Source organism: Coptis chinensis, chromosome 7 (assembly GCF_015680905.1).
Source record: "Coptis chinensis isolate HL-2020 chromosome 7, ASM1568090v1, whole genome shotgun sequence".
Classification (NCBI taxonomy): domain Eukaryota; kingdom Viridiplantae; phylum Streptophyta; class Magnoliopsida; order Ranunculales; family Ranunculaceae; genus Coptis; species Coptis chinensis.
Window position 1 is genome coordinate 15,844,961 of NC_141462.1, and position 17,459 is coordinate 15,862,419.

At 36.0% G+C, this 17,459-nt stretch overlaps 3 long non-coding RNA genes and 1 pseudogene across 3 annotated transcripts; all 4 read left to right on the forward strand.

The window, feature by feature from the left end:
* The first annotated feature begins 814 nt into the window (after positions 1–814).
* On the forward strand, positions 815–3,272 carry LOC147486219 (uncharacterized). The gene is made up of 4 exons (XR_015202236.1): positions 815–975; positions 1,431–1,551; positions 1,745–1,914; positions 2,825–3,272. It is a non-coding gene; the product is annotated as an uncharacterized LOC147486219 (long non-coding RNA).
* Positions 3,273–6,887: 3,615 nt separating this feature from the next.
* Positions 6,888–7,913, forward strand: LOC147486220 (uncharacterized). Its single transcript, XR_015203196.1, has 3 exons — positions 6,888–7,232; positions 7,377–7,621; positions 7,712–7,913. It is a non-coding gene; the product is annotated as an uncharacterized LOC147486220 (long non-coding RNA).
* A 1,687-nt stretch (positions 7,914–9,600) lies between these two features.
* Positions 9,601–14,152, forward strand: LOC147486221 (uncharacterized). Its single transcript, XR_015202093.1, has 4 exons — positions 9,601–9,645; positions 9,722–9,983; positions 10,075–10,114; positions 13,887–14,152. It is a non-coding gene; the product is annotated as an uncharacterized LOC147486221 (long non-coding RNA).
* A 2,481-nt stretch (positions 14,153–16,633) lies between these two features.
* On the forward strand, positions 16,634–17,056 carry LOC147486222 (putative methyltransferase At1g29790 pseudogene; annotated as a pseudogene).
* Positions 17,057–17,459: the final 403 nt, after the last annotated feature.

Sequence of the window (17,459 nt, forward strand, 5' to 3'; positions counted from 1 at the left end):
GCCTCTTCCATCGCGGTTTACAGAAATGTGAATGAAGTAATGAACCAATTTTCTAGAATACAAAAAGAATGAAAAATTGAAAAATCGAAAACAAAAAGTAATCAAGGACTAAGTGCTTAACAATTTGTGGTGCAAAAATTAACAATCACAAAAGTAAAGAGTTCAGTAGTTTTACCCATTTTATATGGCGAGTTCAAAGCCCTTGCCACGAAGAAAAATGAAAGGGCTTCATTATAATCTGAAGAAAAATGAAAGGGCTTCTTTTGAAATTGGAACAATCCCAAAATTACAGTTAGAACCATGTAAAAATAAATCCAAATAGAAATAAGTCGTGGAACAATTGCATTTAGAAATGGGAAATTGGGAATTAAATTATTAAAGGTTGTAAGTCTTCATTGTAAAAAATAAAAATGGGAAAGGTAAATTGGGAAGTGAGCGAGCGAGTTTTTCTTTTCTCAGATAAAAGTTGAGAAAGGAGAAGAAGAATAGCTATTAGAAATAATTACTTGTTATCTCGACAAAAAATTAGATATAAAAGACCCGTCGCCATTGTATCTCTTAAGTTGGGAATGGGAAGTTAAAAACTGAATAGGTGTTTATCGTTTTGATATTTTCTTTTGCGGTGGAAGCGAAACGGTGAGTCTGTTAGGTGATTACGGAAAGACGCACTATTTAGAATTAATTACAATGTAATTACCAATTTGCCTTTTAACTTAATAACTAGGGGTTCTAGAGTACGGATGCCGCACTATAGATGTGGTGCGCAGTCTTCTCAGCCACAAAACCGGAACATTAGGGAACAAGTTGCCCCAAATAGGTTAACGAAACGAAAAATTCAAAAAATAAAAGTAAGAAAATACACGAAAAATTTCCGCTTTAGCACTAGTTTCGTTTAGTGTTCTTACCCATTCTCAAATCCCTAATTCCAATCATTGAGTGTTATAGCCACATCAACCCACCGTCTGCTCACAAAAGGTACTCTCTCTCTCCCTTCATCTCTTTTTAGGTTAGTGGTTAGTGGAATTGATTGCAACTTATAGGAATTATTCTCATAGGAAAGGGCTACTCTCTCTCATAGGAATTGATTGCAACTTATGGTAGAGCTTGCCTAGAAAGCCATGACAACTAGCGTCTAACTCTTAGGACTTTACCTTCACCTGCAGAATATTGTCTAAGTCAGCCATCAGTGCTCACCAAATGCCATCCTGGTTGAGGTGTATATTTCATCTGCGTAAAATAGGGTTGTAGCAAACTGATATTGGTCGCAGTCCAAGGAGGTTCATTTTTCCTGTTTTGCAAAGTGATTGTAAAGTTTAGCTCACCACACAGCAACAAGTTTTTTTTTTTTTTTTGCCTTGAAGTTTCTTATATCTCTGCACAAAACTTGTTTTCCTGGTCATTATTCTCATTATTCATTTGTTGAACATTAGGTCTGCCTCAGTTGCTGCTTCAGCGTCAGACACAGTATTTGCAATGGACGAAGAAAACAGTGGCTCTCCATCAGGCGATGAAGTAGAGGAATTCGACGAAAATGAAGCCAATGACATTTTAGTATGGATTCTGTTATCTCTCTTTGAATTTTCCCTGGTGTGGAACTAGTTTTATTGTTAGGTTGCAATAAGCCATTGCCAATCCTCGATATTGATCTTAACGGAGTTTTGTTTTTGCTGCAAACATAGCTAAACTCATATGATATTATAAGTTTTAGTGTTTATCTTATTTCCTACATCTTTTTTTGTGTTAGGAGAATGATGCAAGTCTCCCAGTTAGGGTCGAAAGAGGGTAGCTCCAAACGGCTCCACAACCTCATCTTCTAAGAGGGGAAGGAAATTAGATACCTCTTCATTTCATAGAAAGCTTGTAAATATTGATGAGGATGACATGGGAAGTAGATTAAAGAAGGTCCAGCCTCGTGTAAGTACATTAGTATTTTCTTTTTTATAAGTTATTCTTATCATCATGAATGTATGAAAAAAATGTGTTATTTCTCTTGCCATTTCCTGCAACCATTTTTTCTTTTCATCTGGCCATTGTCAGTGTTTCTTGGATCTTGATCGATACTTTTACCTTTTTAAAGAAGAAAAAAAAAACAAGCTCAGTTCATTCAATTATGTGCTTAGTAAATATTACGACTGTTGGATCTCATAACTCCAAGGCAATCCCGTATTTTGATAGGAGTATCTCATATATATACTGTTATTGTTAAGGTTGAAGGGCTGGTGATTAATGCTTAAATTAATTTAGCTCATGAAAAATCATATCCTACCGTCTGCAATCTGCAATTTATGCTAGTTGTATTATGGTATATGCTTGACTTGGGTGAAGACACCTAGTCAGGCCTCCATGCTTACATACTTGCCACTTGATTTAACTGAGAATATAACCCAAACAAAGTTGTAGGGATCTATTCTGACATGTTAAGACGTAAGACTATTATGATCAGGCCACTGTTTTCTAAGCTTTGTTCCAGAAGAAGTTACTCCAAAAGTTAGTTCAACTAGAATGTGCCGCATGCCAAAACCTTTCACCTAAATAATCCGTGGTGTACCTGATATTCTGAGTTAGGTGTGCTCTAAGGTATTAGTAGAATAAATTTTATCCTTTCCACTCGTCAGTGGTTAAAGCAAAGGTTCTCATAAGTGGTCTGTGTAAATATTAAAATCTTTGAGATCCTTTGTTCTCAGTGAGTAGCTCTTTTGTAAGTAGAATGTAGTAACATAGTCAAGATTTGACAATTCCCATAGAACTAAAAGCTTAAGCAGTCCATTTGTACTTGCAGTTACAATAGAAGATGGAAGCTGAGCTGTTGATACACTTTTTGCAGGTAACACGAAATTATGGTGCTATACGGAGATGAATTATACCAGGACTCCTCTTGTTTTCAAGTATTTAAAGGAAAATCTTACCAGGAATCATCAAATTTGCTGTTTCAGATTTTTTATTGTACTATACACATGGAATGGCTAGACACCCTTGTTCCTATTAACTTAGCCATGCCATAATGAATATAATTGCTTGCTCTAGCAGGGCTTGTGTCGGAAGGTTGTGAAATGAATGCTTGTATTATCTCTTTTGAAAGTGTCTTTTTTTAACAGAACAAGGGGATCCCTTTTTATCTTTCGTATAATTTCCTTTGCAAGTGAAATACGGTTCCCAGCAAAAGCCTCCATAGGTTGCTTATAACAGAAACTGCATTTACATTAGTAGTGATATTTGACAAAGAAGGCTGAAACTTTAAACCCCCGGGAAACTTCCAATGTCATTTGCACGCCTACAATACCATTTGTATGACCTGAGTAAATGAGTAATACCATTTATTCGTTTGGCCTCAATAGTAAGACTAAATATATGCTTAACCGCCTTAAGTGTTAAAAGAGGAGCATTGAGCATGAGATTCCTCTCTTTAATGATAAGATGATAGACATATTTGAATAACCCTTCCTCTGACTTTACCAAACGAGATTATATGTGGAGAAATTGGGCGTTGTGTGGATAACACTTACGATGTTTTTAATATATAGGTTGAATACAATTATGCAATCGGAGTTAGATTCCATGACATGGTGTCCAAGATGAAGGAGGTGGTTTCCTTCTGTTTGTCCTGTCCTCTCTCTCTTTTCTCTTCCCTTCTCCCTCTCCCTTTCCCTCTCCCTCTTCCCTCCTCCCTCTCCCTCTCCGCACACCCCTTTCGCTCAGCAGAGATACTAGTGATATAACAACTTGTTCTGTCATTTCTTATGGAGCCTGCTGAGTGTCTTCTCTCGCTGATAAGTTATACACTCCATCAAGCACGTTTATTTTCTTCTATGAGGGTGTTATAAACCATCAGGTTTGTGAAACAATTTTGCAGAATGTGATTGATGGTGATTTGTGCAAGCAGTTTTCAACAATGTCTCCTGTTGAGCAGAAGAAAATTGCTGATGAGCTGGATAGAAGAACACCGCAAGAGATATTGAAGAAACTCGAGGATGTCCAAAACAAGATCATCTGAATAGGCTTCTGTGTATGCTTGCAAAACTCGAAGAGATGAGAATTATCACATGATACCACTATCTAAAGTTCTGTTACAAAACAATCAGATATTAACTTTTGTGTAGACAAAAAAGTTCAAGCGGAGATAATTCCTTTCATCATTGTAGAGTTTGCTATATGAAAGCATAAATCAGTTTTACTTCTGTTGAAGATGAGAACTTCTAATTTATATAATATAGTTCTATTTGGCTGAAAAAGATCATTGAGCTTGATTTGTTTAGAATGTCATTCAGATATTTTTGTGTAGACAATGCAGACAAATGTACTATACACTCATGGGCGAACAATGTCAACACCCAATATGTCCATCTTTAAATGGCCATCTTCAGCTCATGGGCTCAGGCTTTGATTGGGCTCTGACCAAGATCATATCCTTATTTCCTACAAAAATAAAAACTTTCTAATACTAATTCTGCATGTAATATCTATCCAATTCACAACATAGAGAAAAACAATTTAATCAATCAATGAAAAAAAAAAAAAAAAAAAAACTTGAACTTGAACCCAAAACCATATTTGAGGATTTGAAGTTTCTTTTTTATGATTTAACATTTGTAAATTGGTTATTGTCCATAGCATGATAAAATGAAGATGGGAGCGAGGATCTATGGTACAAAACAATAAAATATATTGATAAAATATAAACTAAAAGAATTCAAAATTAATACAATGATGAATGATTCAACTTCTCCAAGATTTGAAAGTTGAATTTGAACTCTTGATATTTGCCCAATGTTCAAACTTGAATATTTAAATTGATGTTGAACTCATAAGTTTTTTATCTCCCAAATTCTTACAAAAGTTAATTATAAAAGAGGGATTCTAGCATCTTGGCTGGTCGCATTGCACGCATGGCTATGGCTAAGACAACCTAGATCCAATTACCTTGCCATGCAATACACCCTCACCTTTTGCTGGTGGAGGGCCTAGATTACATCGCACCCATAATCCAACGTACTCTAGATTTTGCCAATACAAAATATAAACAAAATTCAAAAATATTAGAGTTAGAGTCTTGAAATTGTGCTTATCAACGGGGTTGGGTTAACAGCTTTTGATACAGTGTGGGTCTGGCGGGTTGACAGGTTGGGTTTGAGCATATAATCTACACCCATAGCCTGACCGCGTAGAAACCCATAGCCCGACCGCGTAGAAACAGTGTCGGGTCGGTGCGGGTTTGGGTGGCAACAAAAGACCGGGTCCCCTACCGGGTGATGGGTCAACGGTTTTTTATTACACTCCTAACTGTGGGCGTTGAAAATCTATAATGAGGGATTTCAATGCAAACGCATGGTTGTGAAAGTGGATAGGGAGTTAAAACAGTTATCAAGTGGCCTGGTTTAGGGGATGTCGACTCTTATAAATATTACGATAGAACTAAAACACATGGCCCAGCACAAAAAAAACGTCTAAAGTCTACTGTGGTTGGTTGGTGGAAATAAAATAACGAGTCAAACTCTCTTTCTATCTCTCTCATCTTTTCTCTCTCTCCACCAGCCAATCACAGCCGACTTCGGATGGTATAAAATAACCCTTATAAAATCCACAATCATGGGTACTTCTCAGTTCGTGCAATCGTTCGTACAAAGCAAGCATGGGCTGCAAACCATCTCAAGATTTTCGCTAAGTGACAGCAGGTCTCTGAAAAATCCATTGATCCAGCAAATTTTGTGAGGTTTTGCATTTCTTACTTGCGCTAAATAAGTTGGCAAAGATGGTGAAGAGGATAAGTTGGCAAGTATATTGAGGTACTAATTGTTTTTGTTCATATACTTTTTATTTTTTGGTAACTCATATACTTAAGTTTGATGGTAGCTCATTTTACAAAACATAACCATATCTTCAAAGGTGCTACTTTTTCTAAAGTTTGTATTTGCTCACTCTCAATATACTTGAATATTGTATAGTTTGAGTTTAGGAGTGTTTTGGTATTTGACAGATTAATATATCGTGGGGTATGACTTTGTTTTGGTGATAGTAGTTAAGGTTAAGGTTATTGCATAAAGTTTGTGTTTTTATTTATTCCAAAATCATGACAATACTTAATTCTTTGTTTTTTATGAAAGGCAAGCAGGGAAAAATCTCAACTTTTTGAGATTAACCCATTTATTTTGATATTGGCTCACGTAAAAAAAAAAACACACTATAGCTTGCATCTTTATTAGTATGTATCATGATAGAGGCCGTTTGTTGTCATAACAATTAGTGTATAAGCTGCAATTAGTGTATAAGCATGATTCCGGTGGTATTGAGTTTACCACCAAACTAGTTAGATTAATGTTAATGTCAAACTAATTATTGTGTGGCTCATTTTGTAATATTTTGTATGTTATGCAGCTTAATGTCAGACGGATGATACAATTTATGCATACTTTGTTGCGTGCTCTTGGCGATGTTAATTACACAATGGAAAGTTCCACGATAGCCCCATGGGTAAAACGTTTAATTTAAGATTTATTAGAGCTCTTTATAAATTCCATTTGTTTTTGAACTTTCCCGAGTATTGAGATCATATAAGGTTAAAAGTGAATGAAATTGGTCCGCCACTCGAAATTGCCCAAAGGATTACATTTGAAGAGAAAGTAACTGAACGAAATAAGTTTCACCTACAAGAGTTGGTGGACAAGAAATATGACCTAAAAGCACCGTGGCATGATTAGTGAAATTATAGCCAGTGGCATGTCCACTGACTATAATATCACAAGTCATGCCATGGTGCTTTCAGGTCTCGGACGTTCTTAATTCTTGTCCACTAACTCTTGTAGGTGAACCTTATTTCGTTCAGTTACTATCTCTTCAAATGTGATCCTTTGGGCAATTTCGAGGGGCGGACCAATTTCATTCACTCTAACCTTATATAATCTCAATACTCAGGAAAGTTCTTAAACAAATGGAATTTATAAAGAGCTCTCTTTATAATTGGATATCTGGCGAGATGGGTGGTTAAGCAATGCTTCTCTTAAGCAAGCCTTAAACATTTATGATATGGAATTGAAAGGATGTCGAGCCAAAGTTATAGATCGATCTTATTGTAAATGGAACTTGGGTGATACCATAAATCATACAGAGTATGAAACAAGGTGAAAGAAAGGGAAAAAAGAGACGTAAGCAGGAGAACGCGGCTATACATGCTGCTTTGCACATAAATGCCAACTGTGGTATACGTATTTCAGATTCACATTCTAATCAACTTCTTTCAGGTACAAGTGTGTTTCTTACTACAGATATATATACGTATTAATCTCATCATTGTTTACTGTTTGAATACATGATGTTTCGTGTTACAGAGCAAAGCATTGACTCAATGGATAGAGGATCTAACACTCCTACAATTGTTGAACCAGCAAACACAAGTACCTTTGCTGAACCATCTAAAAAAAGAGGTCGTGCTACATGTGATACTGTTGCTACAGAAAAATCCAAAAGGATGAAGGTTCCTTTCAACGAGAGGGGTCAACCAATTGAAGATGAGTCCAATAAACTGGACTCTTTCTTGGGAGCGACTGTAAGAGAGATAGTTGACATAAATATTGATGATTGGAGGAAGGTTTCTAAAGAACTAAAAAACAATTTGTGAACAATGACCAAGGTACTCTATTGCGAGAAAATTCTCATATTCAAAATGTTTATTATTTTAGTACTAATAATAATAAATGTTGCTTTTTATTTGAAATTGTAGCAAAAGTTTGTTATTAAAGAAGAAGCAAGGAATTACGTTTTAAAGAAGTCTCGGTGCTTATGGCGAACATCAAAGTCAAGACTAAATGCCCTAATTGATGCTCATGATAATAAGCATGATAGGATTGCTGCATGCCCTAAAGATATGAACCGTCCAATGTGGAAGATATTTGTTAGGAAACATTCATCACATGAATACCAAGTGTGTCACGTTCATTGTTTTTGGTAGATTATACGTGGAAGATGAAATATCGAATAATATTATTGATGTATGTTACAGGAAAAGAGGAAGATATTCAAACAAATCCGGTTGAAACACACACTTCCCCTTACAAGCAATCGACTAGGATATGCACGTGTGGAGGCTAAAATGGTAATTCATGTCGATGTTGAATACTTGAATTCCATGCTTATACAGTACATAAAACCAAATGTTTAAATTGTTTAAGTTTCTCTTATGTTAGAAAAAGGAGAGTTCGGATCCCTCCTCCATAACGAGATCAAATGTCTGGGTAAAGGGACATATGAAAGAGAATGTAAAACCTGTGAATGCAGAAGTAGCTGAGAAAATGGTAAGATAAAGATTTTCTGAATACATTCCTTAAGAGGGGTGACTCCCTATTTTTGCTCTTTTACTGTTGATTGGTCTTACCCAAATTTTTAGAAAACAATACAAGAAATCAAGGACACGGCAGCAGAATCTTCTTCCTCCTCCCTCCAAGATGATGCAATTTCACAAGTCTTTGGGACTGAGCATCCGGGTCATGTTAGAGGAGTTGGATTTGGTGTTACTCCATCACAAATGGGTATCTTATCAGAAAGCAAGGAGAAAGTTGTACAACTAGAGCGACAAGTAGAAAAACTATCAAGAAAGGTTTCAAGCATTGAGCCTATAACGGAAGAGATGCAAGACGATATTAGGCAAGAAATACAAGAAGCGATAAGGGAAGAGATGCATGGAGTAGTAAGAGAACAAATGCAACAACATATCCTTGAAAAGAAAAGATGCAAGAGCAAATTATCCTTATGCAGAATTTAGTGAATCAGTTGATGATAACTCAGGTTAGTGGTTAAGGGCTTGCAAAGCATTACATATGTGCATCTGTTTGAGCATTTCCTTATGGCTCTGTTTGGCAGTGTGAATAGAGAGTCCTTATAAAGAAATTGGTGATGTGGCAGTCATGTTTATTTTGTATAGGTGTTTGGTCAGTCTAAATCATGGATACTCTACTAAGCCCCTTAAATTGCGGAAACACAAAAGTGTGGATAAGCAAATCCAAAAGAAAAGCCCAGATTCGCTAAAACATGTTTTCTATCCATGAGAGAGGAAAAAATAATAATAAGAAAAACACGTCTCTTATTCTCTCTCTTTCTCCCCCTTCTTCTCTCTATCTCTCTCTCACTATCTATTTATGGGAATTTTAGTAATGGAACCATAAATCTTATGTATTTCTTCTTTCTTCGTCTTATTTATTTCTTTTCATTAAAACTTTTTTTTTCTTTTATTTTTTTTTCTCTTAAAAATGGTGTTGAAATCTTCACATTATTATTCATCAAATTGGGATTTTTCTTTTTTTGGGGATGTTTTTTGTATAAATCAATTAGGTGTTTATGCATTCAATATTTAATTACAATTTTTTTTTTCCTTTTATTTGTTTTTTAGTTTTTATTTGCAAATTTTTTTTTTTTTTTTTTTTTTTTTGGTATGGTATCAAAAAAGAGTATATAGGTGTGAATGTCAACCAAACAGTAGCAAAGTAAAACATGTGACAGGATAAGAAGCAGATGCACAAGTAGTTCTTCTCATGATTTGTATCACCTAATCATAGTTAAGTAATACAATATCTCTTGCAGCCAAACAGAGCCTATATTTTCTTGCATTGTCTTAAACAGGGATACGACCCAATGTTCAGTACAACTACAAATGCACGAATGGTAAAGCCATTTTTATTACTTTTGAATTTGTTTTTAACAGTTTTTAATGATAAGTAGTATGATTATGATTTTAAAGCCAAACAACCCACACATGGGTGTCAAGTGCAAGTTGTTCCGCATGGATAGAGGAGACGTTGTGGCTGAAGGGGTTTGGTTATCAGATAATCCCGACATCGTAGTGCAGGGAAAATAACTTGGGTCTGGTGCTTCTAAGATTGAGGTAAAATTTGTCATCGATCCTAAGGCGAAGTTATGGAGACCAAGCAATGGTATGAAGACATTTGAAGATGCTCTAGGCTATTCCATTGCATGGCCTATTAACCATGTAATAAAAGAAGGTAATTTAGCTACTAATGATATCAAGATTTAGTCAATAATTTAGAGCTAATTTTTCGTGCTGAGCATTCCTTTGTAATCATCTTTGTCCAGGAATCTAGGATTCACATCCTGCTACGCAAGTTATTTTCAGGTTGGTATTTAATCACTTTTTTCTTCTCAAACTGCTTAAACCTTAAAAATTCCGGCCCTTTTTGAGAATTTGAAGATCTAGGCTCATTTCAGTCACCAAGGTAATTGACTTGGTCTAGTTTTATATCCTTTTTTGACATGTGATTTTTTTTATTAATAAGTTGTCAATTTTTTTTTTTACTTCTTCTTGAGTGAGTGTAGTGTTAGACCTAAGCCTCTTCTACTAACAAAGAGGTTATAACCTCTGTGCATTTTTTGCGTATGAGGGTTGCTTGACTGAGTTACTTATAATCCAACGGATGTATAGGCCGGCTTTGATTGGTCAAAAGTTTCCTAAAGAATTTGTAAAATCTTTACATGGGATGATCTATGAGAAAACTTCCCATAAAATGCCTGTAGCGAGATAATACCCACCTCCATTCCTTGATCTTAGGGGCAAGAGCCAGATTGAGCACAAAAGAAGTAGCTTAAATTGTATATTTCTACCCACTCATTAGAATGTAAATGTCGACTACAAGTCAATAGTCAAATAGCTTACAATTAAAGACAGCAGATTGGGATCCTTCGAAATGAACTTGGGCATATTCTGCTCTTTTATTCAGAGCTGGTAGGAACCTGGACATAATTCTATTTTGTATTCAGATCTGTTGGGTATTCTGTGGATCATAAACCAGCTGAATAGAAAAGCAGGAAACAAAAGAAGGGGTGGGCAATTCTGATTATTTTGATGGATTGCTATTTTCCATGGTTGGATGTGATGTTCATATCATTTCTTTGAAGGGTGCTTTGATCACAAAAGGGACTTAATAGCCTGTGAAAACTTTAAGCCTACAGAAGGGCTTTCAGTAGCTATGGTGCTTCTATGATCAATAATCACATTCTTGGTGTGCTTCTATAGTAATTGTGCATGCCTTGTGGCAGAAAGTCCTGAGTACATTCTGGTTTATTGTAGTAATTCATACTGAAGGTTATATAAAGTTTTAAAATGCCTCTTCATCACCTGCCTGATCTGGTCATTGCTATTTAACTGTTGCTAAATTGGGCTCCTTTAATAATGCATGTGCTGATGTTTGAGTTAAGAATTTGACTAATTATGGTTATTTAGTTAATAATCCAGCTTTTGCTTAGTTGCATGAGTAAAAATTCGATGTCACTATCTTTCTCTTCAAGTCCCTAGTATAGGAACCTGCTGGTGTAGTTTGTTTTACTATTAGAACTTGACTAGAGTTCTCATGGGATGCATTTGGGAGTATCATTGAACTGTCAGCACACAAGGCAGGGTATTGAAATAGTGAATCTTGTAATGCTCTGGCCACATAGTACAGTTGTGCACCTTTGTCTGTGTCTTTAAATTGTACCAAGTAGGATTTTGTGATAGCCCGTCAGTTGTTTTTTTTTGCGTAGCGTCGACTTGATTTTCATGTTGTCCAATTGTAAATTGTGTAGTGTTATGCTTAATCTCACAAGGCATGGTGGGATGGCTTCGTCCAGTTCTTAGAGGGAGAGAACTTAAATATCCTTCAATTGTACTTGACCTGTTATTCGTCTTCATTCTATTGGTCAAATGTTGTTGGCTGTCAATTGTCACCAAGACTTTGAGCAGGGTATATTCCGTAGGTTCTTACACTTCAACTTATAAAAAGCAAGATTTGAGAAAATATTGGGTCTTGAAAGTTGAAAAGAATATGTATTTGTCCGTGTAACTTTGAATATAATTGTTTAGCTTCGAGACTTTGAAAGAGGTTTGATGATGTATTGAATATAATTGTTTAGCTTCGAGACATATTGTAGTGACTACATGCTTTGGAGTACTATATGAGACTTCGAGACATATTGTTTAGCTTTTTGTGTACTAATGTATTTGATTATAAATATTTAGTTTATTTGCCTCGCACTCTAAACTGATTTTCTTTTTAACGCAGCCCCCTTGTCGTCTGAGAAGGGGCAAAAAAATACAACATGATTGAGCTGTTGAAAACATATGGTGGCTTATCTTATGTAAGATCTGACCTACTAACTTTGAATTGTAGCTCGCCACTTGTATTGTGCTAGTGAGTTCTCGATTTGAGGTAGCTTAGCTGCTGTCCAGGCAGCCTCCTCACCTTGTCGCCTTGCTAGGATCTCTAAATCTAGGTTTATGGCCAAGAAAATTCCAGAACTGTTGCCAATGCACTATAGGACTTTAGCTTAAAACTTTGTCTACTTACTAGATTTAACTCAAGTGTATTATTTGTAGGAGAACTCTTAGCTAGAAGGTTAACTGTAAATAGTTTCACTAGACTAGTTTTCATTACCTACCTCAGTTTCTGGTTTAACGACCTTATTAAGTTAGTTTTTGTCAGCTTATTCATCCTCTTTTTAGTAATATAATCTTTATCAAGTTGGTTTCTTTCTAAGTTACTGTAGGAACCGTTATTTCAGAATGACTATTTTCTACAAACCACGAACACCACGCGCAGCGGAATTAATGGGTGTCCACGATTTGTGATTGGAAAACATACCTTTGAATCCGATTTAGATAACTCTGAGAATCCAAGCTTTATCAAATCCGAAATCAACAATCAACCCGTTCTTTCTCTCAAGATCAGAAACGAATTCAGATTTACTTTTCTTGCCTCTTTTTCAGAACCAGTGAATAGTCAATTTCGGCCAGAGAGAAAGAGTATTCTATTTATAGGCTACAACAGGGACCATGAGGAGAAATTAGGGTTGGGCCTCCTGACGAGCTTGGGCTTCCCATGTTCGCCCCAAACACACGGCCCAAGTCCGTCAACAAATGGCTTATTCCACTAAAGGCCATTGTTATACTACCGCCCTAATCCCAAATTACGTGTCAGCGTTTATGGGCTCCATATTATATGCTCGTTGATCTCCCCATGTTTAAGATATCGAATGTCCGTTGATTAAGTCAAGTTATTGACAACTACATTAATCAACTTCTTATGTCCTTGAGTAGTACCACTCAACCTCATTGTCATGTCAGAATAAATCCACCTGCAGGGTTTACATGACAATCTTTTTAAGCTCCTCAAGGGGACATCATCAACCCGACTTCTTGCGGGACACGGATTCCTTCTATAATCAACAGCACACCTTACATACAATGTTATTACCCAATCCATCGAGTTTGTTGATTCACATATGAATCTCACTCATTGATGATTTAAAGCAATGTACAATGCATGTAAGTGCCCGTTATTATATCCGGATTAGGAGGACAAGCATCCATAATAACAGAGGCGTTTGTTCTCTTATATAGTCAGTATAAGGAGAAACAACCTCACTTGGTCCTGTTTTCAATTCATACAAAGTGTACTAGTGTAATCCTATAATCAAGATAGACTAATATCAGATTATACTACAACCGTACTAATGGTTTGTCCAAAACCATCTAGGTTGTGAACGATTTCTTATACTTTATAAGGTACTGATGATATGATCTTCTGTGTGTTCACACCATATCATCTACAACATAAAGTATTAGACTCATGCATATAACTAATAACATATATAATATGCATAATATTTGCCCATATGATTCTCATTCAAAATATAAAGAATTAGAGTTAATACAAAAGTAATGCTTTTAGTATATAACCCTATCAGTTACGTCAGTGGGGCAAGTTTTGTTTCATCCCTTATAGGATATTGTGCGTAAGGAACTAAGAGACTAGTATAAGAGACTAATATGTGTTAGTGTGTTATCATGTGCTAGTGTGTTATCTTTGGTTGGATGGGTCTACCCTTACATTGTTTTCAATTATTGTTTGTAGGGAAATGTGACATTCACCGTATGTTGACGAGTCACAAGTGCATAATCAAGATGTCATATAGAAGAGTGAAAGACTACATGCTTTAGAGATATCGAATCATAGCTTGCAAGGTGTTGTAAAAATTGTACTTAAAATAGTTATGTCGGAGAAGATGAGATCTTCATTCTGATGCGTAAGGATTGCTTACTCGAATAATTATTTAGCTTGTACTTAGGTGGAGATTTATTTATACTGAAATTTTACTTTCTTAAGTTGTTTATATGATACTCTGAAGTTTTAGACTTGAGTTGTAATTATTTAATGAAGTGTTGTTTGACTATCAGTTGTTCCAAGTCATCAGTGATACATTGTGGAGTAAAAAAAGGTGCAGGTACGGGTACGTGCAGCAGTACAGGTGGCCCACATATAAAAGGGCAAACGAAACCATTTTTTTTTATACAATGAAAATTCATTAGTAACGGACATGTAACCTTTAGCAACATAAAATCAAAGTGATGTTTATATCTGTTACTAATAGAGGATAACAAATTTGGTAACCGTTACTAATAAATTCTAACTGTTATGTATCCGTTACGGAAATTAATTTTAGTGACACTTTATAATCGTTAGTAAATTTTGTAACGGATAATAAGTGTTACAGATTCCATTACTAATATTAGTCACGCTTTTGTGTCAATGCAAGATAACCATTAGAGCATCTTTAGGAGTGATATCAACCTAGCACCAAACACCAAATTTCTAACAATTTGGTGTTTTTTCAACTTCAGGAGAGCTATATGTTGATGAAAACACCAAAAAACCACCAAATTAGCCAATATTTGGTTCCAGGTTTGATGTTGTATCAAATCACTCACGCGGTTTTCCCAAAACCGCGCAGTTTTCCCAACACCGCGTGGGCTTGGGCTTCTAATTAGGCTTATATGGCACAGTTTTGTGAAAACCGCGCCAGAGATTGGGAAAGAAAAAAAAGAAAAAAGTTTATGTGCGATACATGGCGCGGTTTTCTGAAAACCGCGTAGGCTTGGGCTTTGTCGGTTGGGCTTTAGTTAGGCGCTGTTTTGGCAAAACCGCGTGGGTTATATAAGGGGCGTTTTTTAAAACCCGCTGTAGTTGTTTGGTGAAATTTTGATGTTACTCCTAAAGTTGCTTGGTGTTTTTTTGGTTTGGTGTTTGGTTTGGTTCAAAATTTTAGTGTTTTTTTGGTAGCTCTCCTAAAGATGCTCTTAGTAGTATTTTTTGTAACGGATGTATATCCGTTACAAATAGACTGTTTTGGTATAGTTACTTGACGAACTTGAGCACAATGACTTGGGTTTTCTGACATTTGCTCAAGAACAATTATGCTCCAGGAACATCAATCCGTTTCTTGAGGACTCATCTTTATCCGGACCCCATCCTTGTCACATGGATCTCAAAACTTCTCCTAAAACTAACATGAAACGCTAATGGGCAAACAATGTCAACACCCAATAAGTCCATCTTTAAATGGGCCATCTTCAGCTCATGGGCTCAGGCTCATATTGGGCTCTGATCAAGATCCGTTTATTTTTTCGATAATCTCTGACCAAGATCCTTATTTCCTACAAAAATAAAAACGTTATAATTTTAATTCTTGAGGTAATATCTTTCCAATTCACAACATTACACAGAGAAACAAAATGGAATCAATCAATGAAAAATAAACAAAAATAAAAAACTACAACTTGAACCCAAAACCATATCTTAAAATTTGAATTTGAATTTTCATGATTTAACATTTGTAAATTGATTATTTTCCACAACATGATAAAATGAAGATGAGAACGAGGATCTATGGTATAAAACAATAAAACATCGACTAAAAGAATTTGAAATTAATACAAGGATGAATGATTCATCTTCTCCAAAACTCGAAAGTTGAATTTGAACTTTTCATATTTGCCTAATGTTCAAACTTGATTGAATATTTAAATTGATGATGAACTCATCAGTTTTTTATCTCCCAAAATCGTACAAAAGTTAAAAGAAAATATAATTCATATTCAAAAATATTAGAGTCAGAGTCTTGAAATTGTGCTGATCAACGGGGTTGGGTCAATGACTTTTGATACGGTGTGGGTCGGGCGGCCTGACGGGTCGGGTTTGAGCATATAACCTACACCCATAGCCTGACCGCGTAGAAACGGTGGCGGGTCGGTGTGGGTTTGGGCTGCGGCTGAAGACCGAGTCCCCTACCGGGTGATGGGTCAACAGTTTTTTATTACACTCCTAACTGTGGGCGTTGAAAATCTATAATTAGGGAGTTCAATGCAAATACACGGCTGTGAAAGTGGATAGGGAGTTAAAACAGTTATCAAGTGGCCTGGTTTAGGGGATCCCGACTCTTATAAAATCCAAGATCACGGGTACAAATCAATTCGCGCAATTGTTCGTACAGAGCAAGCATGGGTTGCAAACTATCTCGAGATTTGTGCTAAGAAACTAGTTTAGACTGCAATAGTAATCGTTCTTGTACAAGTTTCTTTAATCCTTAGAGAAATTGATTTATCTCAAAAGAAACTAGCCCAGATGGAAAAGGAAGTTCTTGGGTATGAAGACAGATTGTGTTGGTTGTTTTGATTTGGTTAATGGAACTGAAAAGTATAGATTTGTTCAGGCTAAAAGTAAGAATGATTTTCTTGTCCATGATGTTATGGATTTGGGGAGTGGGGGAATTAGAATAGGACTAGATATTGGTGGTGGGTCTAGGACCTTTGCGGCGATGATGCATGGCAGAGAAAAATGTGACTGTTATAACATCGACATTGAATGTTGATGCCCCTTTTAATGAGTTCATTGCTGCATGGGGGCTATTTCCTATGTTGTTTAGTTTAGATCAGAGGTTCCCCTTTTACAACAATGTGTTTGATCTAGGTCATGTTGTCAATAGTTTAAGCGAAGGGGGCCGTCAAGAGAAAATAGAGTTTTTGATTTTTGATATTGATTGGGTTTTAAGAGCTGGAGGCTTATTTTGGTTGGATAACTTTCATTGTGTAGATGAGGAGAAGAAGATGACTCTAACACGGGTAATTGAGCGATTTGGATACAAGAAGTTGAAATGGGTGGTAGGAGAAAAAATTATTTCTTCTGGAAAGTCTCAGGTTTACTTGTCTGCTGTTCTTCAGAAGCCTGTAAGAGTACAACCGCACTAAGCTTGCTCTGACTGGTTTTAGGTATGGATGCTATTGTATTTTATATCTCTACTCACACAAGATGTGTGAATTATATTATTTGCCTTAACATCTGCATGAAATTTCTTTTGTATGTTGAATAAGTGAAGTGCATGTTGTTTCCTTGCCATACTGCGAATTGATAGTGGAGGGAGATCCTGTAATTTATTGTTGTTAATGACAGTAGTGGTTAATTACAGTAGCAGGATTATCTTGTACCATTAAGCTCTTTCAATGAAAACACACTTGCAACAAGACATCTGCCTCGTAGATGTTGTGCTTCATATTGGGAAAATAGGGTTTAGATCATTAAGCAAGTATATTAAGGTACTAATAGTTATTTTTTCCATGTATGTTGCATAAGCCGACGGAGTTTTAGTAACAG